This window comes from Balearica regulorum, chromosome 5 (genome assembly GCF_011004875.1).
Source record: "Balearica regulorum gibbericeps isolate bBalReg1 chromosome 5, bBalReg1.pri, whole genome shotgun sequence".
Taxonomy (NCBI): Eukaryota; Metazoa; Chordata; class Aves; order Gruiformes; family Gruidae; genus Balearica; species Balearica regulorum.
The window spans coordinates 16,116,264-16,123,425 of NC_046188.1; the positions used below are offsets into that span (position 1 = coordinate 16,116,264).

At 43.9% G+C, this 7,162-nt stretch overlaps 1 long non-coding RNA gene across 1 annotated transcript; it reads right to left on the bottom strand.

Moving 5' to 3' along the window:
- Positions 1-1,140: 1,140 nt before the first annotated feature.
- On the bottom strand, positions 1,141-6,252 carry LOC142601992 (uncharacterized). The gene is made up of 3 exons (XR_012835580.1): positions 5,274-6,252; positions 2,830-2,909; positions 1,141-2,639 (listed from the first exon to the last, which is right to left on the bottom strand). It is a non-coding gene; the product is annotated as an uncharacterized LOC142601992 (long non-coding RNA).
- Positions 6,253-7,162: the final 910 nt, after the last annotated feature.

Sequence of the window (7,162 nt, forward strand, 5' to 3'; positions counted from 1 at the left end):
AGTGACTTACAGTTTTGGCATGGATAAGAGAATGTGAGAATCCAAAGCATTGCAGTCCTTTGGAGAAATCCTGTGCCACATTCTCCCTACCCAGTTCTACGCAAGCACCAGAGCTTGCCTTACTCTTTAAACAATGAAGACAAAGCTACCTTGGACAACCATATCAATGGTCTTTGAAATGCTGTCAGATTTCTTGGCTTGCTTGGGTTTGCTCACAGCCTCTGCTCTGACATTTCTGGTCAAGCTCCAAAGCAACCCGAGCCTCTTCAGCGGCCACCCACACCACAGCCTGGACCACCCCAGCTGAACTCAGCATCCTGCTGGCACTGAGTGGGCATGTGCAAAGCTGTTGAGCACGACTGCAGCCAGCTCCTAGCAAGGCAAGCACATTTCCTCAGCTGAGGAAGCAGGTTCCCTAACACGTGAGTGGAGTTAAACATCATCTTTATCCAGGAACTTCTTCGGTAAAGAGTTTTAGCTGTGCTCTTCAAGGCAGAATAATTTTGCTATTCTTGCACAATTGTCTTGGATGGTGTCTTCTAGGTACTCTTTGGTTTATGGTCCCAGCCAGCCAGCCATGGCTCCCTTTGATGCACCTGCTCAACTGGAGCAGGACGCACAGCTTCTGGCGGGCTAACAGAGACCAGCAGGGTCTAGTCTCTACTCAAGGACTGGGAAAACAGAAGAGAGAGGTGGTGGGCTTTTGTGGGAGAGCTAGGGAGGAGGGGATGGATGTCAGGAGTGATTTTTGGCACCTGCTGAACAAATCCTGTCACTTGGTGACCTGTGTCTTCCCTTGCACCTCAGAGCAAGGCTGTAGCTCTCCAATCTGTTCTCTCCTACCCTGCTGTAGCTGTACCCAACACAAATCGCTCCTCAGTCACACTTGCCCCTGCTGTGTCCTTGGATGACTCTTAGGGCTGTGGATCTGTGCTGGGGCTGTAGCTCCCACCAAGGGAGGCCCTTCATCACGTAGCAGCAACGGGAGACCATGGGGAGCATCTCTGCCCAGGCTCTGGAGCACAGGAGGCATGCTGCTGTGAGTGGGCTGGTCCAGGGGGAGTGGTGACAGCCATTTTTGAGGATGACTGTCTTGCCAAGGCCACAGACAAGATTTGTGAGTGAGCAGGGAATTGGATCCTGCTTGCCTGAATCAGAGGTGCTAAAACATCAGAAAAAATAGTCATAACAACACCAAGCTCTGAGTATGTGCAGGTTTAGTGGTTGCTGTTCGTCCACACTGAGCAGGAAGGAGTTTGACTGCCCAAGGTATTAAACTTATGAACATGCTCTTGAGAGGAGATGATTTTGATTTACACTGACAAAGCAGATAAGGTAGAGCAGCGCTTGGTTGCCCATATGCCATAAGTTATAAATGAGACAGTTCTGTTCATTCACTGTCTTTAACGAACACAAAGTAGAAGAACACACTAGTGAAAATGGTTTGTGCCACCACGATCTGGGCCTGCCTGGTTTCAAAACTCTGGAGCATAAAATGTGCATCACTCTGTGACTTAACAGAAAATGATGTAGCTTTCATCCCTTCATAGTCCCTTTTTTAGTTACAGCCCCTGTTGTGAATTTTTTTTTCTCCTCATAGCCCTTTTCTTTCCAGGCTGAATTGCTCTTTGTAAGACTTCTATTTATTGCTCTCTGTGATCAGGCCCGCTTGATTCAAGACTAAGCACACAATACCTAAGCCTAAGCTTCAAGTTTTTAGTCTCAAATGTTACTCACAGAAAAGCAGTCTTATGAGCTCACAGTGCTTATGAACTTGCACTTTGTGAGTATGTTAAAGATGAGCGTCTTCACCAGCCAGAGAGACCTCCCTTATTTCCCTTCAGCTGCTGAGATGAAGTGAAGGCTGTGTCTTCTTCCCCAACTCCAAACGGTGCCTTGATCTCTAACTCACCTGGAAAAGCTTCCATCTTTCTTAAAATGTGAGTCTAATACTCAACTTCTGGCCATCCAAAAGTACCGAGTCAGCATCCAGATCAGGGCTTGCAATGCAGCACTGTCTGGATGTGAAAATTAGCCAGGATGCTGGTCCAAGAGCATCTCCTGAGCTCACTCGACTCACATGAAAGTTGGTCAGTCAAATAGCTACCACCATCCTCCATCTCGCAGACAAAGTGAAATTGCTTGTTGAGAGCACTCTCACAGCAAGTCAATTCATGTTTCATGTCCATCTTGGAGCTCTGAGGTTTGCAGACATTATTATTTTGGAATCATTTGCATGTATTTGCATATCCAGTTCTATTTGGAGCACTTGTCAGCAACATACAGCAGAAATGGAAGTGAAAGTCAGTTGTTAGTGTTGTATTGTCGCGAACATATGGTGTTTAATTCCACAGCTCCTACTACATGGTTTATGTATCTCGTCATATAAACACTGGAAATTCTGAAGGCATAACTGATCTTTCCTCATCAGAAACACTTCGGAATAACTCTGGGGCAGGTTTAGGCAGGATAGAGTCATCTCTGCCATGAGACTGTTGTTCTTATGTAGGAGGTATGGCAGCTAAGGGCTTGGGGAGTGATGAGCAGGTCAGTGAGTTCTCCATGGTGTTTGAAACAGCCGCCATCCAGCTCTGCATTGCCAACCACTGCTTTCTTGATTGTTTCTTTTTGAGTATAAGCTGCATGGGCAAGGCAATAAACGTATTTTTAAAAACTGCACTAGAAGGTTTGAGAGTAACCAAGCAACAAAGGTAATATATATTAAAAATGTAGTATACAAAAGGACAAGGCAGCAAGAATTCTTCAACTAATATCCAAGATATATGATTCATTCTCTGCACCCTCACAGAAGTGTGAATTCAGACTAACCTTGTTGCAGATAAAGGATCCATGGTGTTGGAGACTGCGTCTGTAGCTTTGTAGTCTTCCATGCTCACATCTTGCAGTGCCTGTAGTTAGAGATGAGTCTGTAGGTGACTGCCTCTTGGAGAAGGCAGTTAGTGGAGAACAGTGCTTTGTAAGAAGTGTTTTTGTAATATGCACTGCTTTTGGGGCAATCTGTGCTTCTGCCAAAAGAACTTTAGAAATGGGATGGATTTGCAGTCTAGCATGTGTTCAGATCACACAGCATTCCTCACCAGAAAAAGACAGAGAAAGCATGGTGAAAAAGCCCAAGGAAAGGGCTCTTCTACCTGCTAGCTCTCAGGTTAGATATGGAACACATTCACATGTCATCTTCACCTGAGACAGAGCAGAGACCTAAACACAGTGCTCAAGGTTCCAGGAGAGCATCCTAACAAAAAACTGTACCCTTGCTTGGCAATGTGCCTTTCTCAGCCTTGAAGTTGATGTTTCTTGTATGATAACTAAAATCTCTAAGGACTGTTGGCTCCCCGCCCCCCCATTGCAATGCCATATCTGTCCATTTATAGTTAATTTTTCACTTTTTCTTCTCTATTTGTGACCCAGTGCATGTATAAGGATTGTTTAGATTCTCAGGTTGAGGGAAGTGGTCCTTCCTTTCTTCTCAGCACTGGCAAGGCCACATCTGGAGTGCTGCAGCCAGTTCTGTACTCCCCAGTCCAAGAACGTATGGACTCACTGGAGTGAGTACAGTGTGGGTTTGCTAAGATGATGAAAGGACTGGGACATCTCTCTTATGAGGAAAGGCTGAGAAAGCTGAGACTGTTCAGGCTGGAGAAGAGAAGGCTCAGGGAGGATCTTATCAACCTGTATAGATACCTGGTGGGAGGGAATGAAGATGAGAGTGCCAGACCCATCTCAGTGGTGCCCAGTGACAGGACAAGAGACAATGGATGCAAATTAAAACACATGAAATTGAATGTAAGAAAACTTTTTTTTTTTTTTTTTTTTTTTTTTAGTGTGAGGGTGTTCAAGCATTGGTGTAGGTTGCCCAGAGAGATTGTGGAGTCTCCATCTCTGGAGATATTAAAAACCTGAGTGAACACGGTCCTGGGCAACTGGCTGTAGCTGACTTTCTTTGACCTGGGGGGTTGGACTAGGTGATCTCAGGAGGTCCTTTCCAACATAAATGATTCTGTGATTCTGTAATGTGAACTTTAGCCCTAGGTGCACACTGCTTGGAAGAAATCTGCCCACGGTTACAGAAGATTTATAAAGCAGCATAATGAGTTTTCAGAAGATTACTAACATTGAATTTGGCAGCATGCTTTCTTCATCTTTCATCTGTGAACAGGGAGAAAATACTTATATTTAAACTAAACAATTTGAAGTATATTTTCCTCACAAAAAATATGCACTTAGTAAAAGTCATGCAAAACAGTTTAGGTTACCATAAAGTTCTGTGTAAGTATACTTAGGACCTTCTTCAGCTGTTGACAGATCTTCCTACCTCTCTCTCTCTTGGCAACAACATTTCTGAATGTGTTTCTGCAGGAAGGACATTAATCCTTTCCTGTTACCAGGTGAGCTAGCATATATTCTTGGTAGGTCTCAATCCCCTGACTCCTCTATCATGTATGATCATGCACTCAGTCCTTCTACTTCCGTCTGTCTCATCTCTTGAGGCCTCAGATGCACATCTCGTATAACAGACATACTTTCCACTGTGGTTCATTTGTGGTACACTGATGTTGTCCCTGAAGAAGCTCAAATGTTTCTGATGAATGATATGTATCCCTCCTTTTCCAAGGAGTTGACAACATTGTCACTTCACCCTTGGGAAGGCAGGAATATGCTCAGTTACTTGGAGTTCATTCAAGTCATCTTGCACCAGTTTGTATTTCAGCACAATGTGGCACAATACCTTGCTGGCACAGGGCAGTATCACATCAACTGCTGCATCAGTGGACAGAAATCGGCACATTGAGGATCTTTTGACAAGTCTTAGGTAAATGTTTACTGGACAGTATGTGATAGGTAAAAGCCCTTTCACACCTTTGAAAGGGCTAGGGTTGGTAAGTGAGTACCTGTGAGATAGCTCACCTTGCCTTGAATCACAAGTTTCTGCTTTGAATTTTAATTTCTGTGTTTTAATAAAGCTCTGGCCTAAGTAATGATGCCAGAAGTTCCTCAGGAAGTAGAGAGAGTTAAAGGAGGCAATACAGATGTTTTTCAGAGGAAAGATGGAGTGCAGGTGTTTACTGCCTCACTACCAGGTCAAGACCTCTAGAACAACTAAAGCAACCAAAATAGATTGTAACCAGAAAGGAATAGCTGAGAAAAGGAGGAATAAGAGCTTTAATCTACTGTTACAGAAAAATATGAATGTCGTACTTCCCTGACATGCTTATACCCATCCCCAATGACTGCTTCTGTACTTTAACTCTTACCTTTCAGTAGAACTTCTTTGTCTTGCCCTTCAATCCAAATGAGAGATGGGTGAGCACATGGGTCAGTTGACCTGTCTGACAAGAACCATCTAACAAAGCAGGTCATGCTGGGAGCTGTTGGATGCTTCAGTGTTTTTCCCTAATACAGATCATGAAGGAGAGTGAAGCAGTTTAATGGCTGTACTGGGTTAGCAACTTTCAGCTTCACCTGGGCATTACTGAATCCTGTTTCTGGTTCCTCCATTTTGCTGTTTAAGTGCAATTTCCCTTCATTTTTCTTTAAGGTGTGTTAACTCTAATGGTATGTTCTATATATAACCTGTTGGTAGTTTCACTGCTGAGATAGATAGGCAGTTCTGGTGCTGGTTTCATTAGTGCATACATTGCTAGGGACCTGGCTTGCCCTGTGGCATTATCGTGTGTTGTAGTAGCAGCATCTAATCTAAGCTGGCAGTCTCTGCAATGACAGCCTGTGTGTATTGTGATTTATATGAAGGTGTGCAAAGAATTGGGATTGGACAAGGAGCAAGGAGGCTATTGCTGCACTCTTTAATTCAGTGAACACATGCTACACTGGGCAGTGCTAACGTTTAAGAGGACTGGGCAGGAGGGAGAGGCACGATACAGCTCCTATAGCCTTCCCAGTAAGAGCATGCACACAGTGGTGGTGCACACAGTATGTCTCTAGCTTGTCAGTTCACATAGGTCAAAAATTGATATGAATCAATGCTCCTTGCACAGACTTCTGCAGCAATGGTCCAGGCTCCATCACAAGAGACCTGCTGTGATATGTTTTGAAATTCTGTTATATATATGAAAAATTGCAATTGTGTAAATTGCAACTGCACTTAAAAAAGGTGTAGAGAAATTAGCCATTTGTGAAGCTCTATATGCCTTTACCAATCATTTTCACTAGTAGATATTTCTTTTTCTGCTCAGAGAAGGCCATCTAACGGGGTGGTCTGAATTCTAGATGTGATTATCATGAAAATATTGTGTCCAAATGTGTATAAAGCACTGTAAACATCATCAGTCTTTCTGAGACACACTTAGCAAACAGCGCTGTAAACTGCAGATAGCAGCAAGCAGAATAAGAGACTTGACCTTTCCTTGAGAATGAAGAGAGATGTATTTCAACAAAAGCCCCTAATCAAGGTCAATATTTTAATAGCTCAGAATAGCAGCTACTGGTAGAAGTACGCTGGGGTGCTTTGGGATACAACACAGCACTGTGTGTGCAGCTTGGTAAGTGCTGCAGAAACAGACTTAAACTCTGAATTAATTTCCATGTCTGTAGACCCAGTGGAGGCAGAGAAGATCCTTCAAAGAGGTCAAGCAGAAGAAATCTGGCTAGGTTCGAGCAGAAGTGATCAGCTGAACCACAGAGGCAGAGCAGCTTCAGGGGCTGCTACTAATCCAGCAAATCCTGGTCTTCAGCGAAGCAAAGGGGTCACCTTTTCTTTCCCATATTCCTCCCCTCACCCCCCCAACATTGCTGGCAGCAAAACTCTGTTCACGAGCCGGTTTGAAAGAAGTGACCTGATTTCCTGTGGGAGGGTGGTCCTGTCAAAAGAGTGCGTGAGGCTCCTCTCAGTGGGTCTGAAAGTATCCCGGGTGATGGAGGATAAAGGAAAGTAGGCGCCTTGAATGGCTGTCCACACCGAAAATCAGCAGCTGAAACTGCCAGCAACGAGATTAAAGGGTTAATCATTCTTTAGTATGCTGCACTATATACCATCTGCTGCATAATTTCAAACAATGAGCATTTAAAACACATAAAGAACGTTAATTTTGTAGATACTTGGTGAGGAAAAAAGTGGCTGTATTTTTCAAATAAAATGCCTGTCTGGAAACAGTTCACCAACTCTAATCAAACCGATCAATCTTGC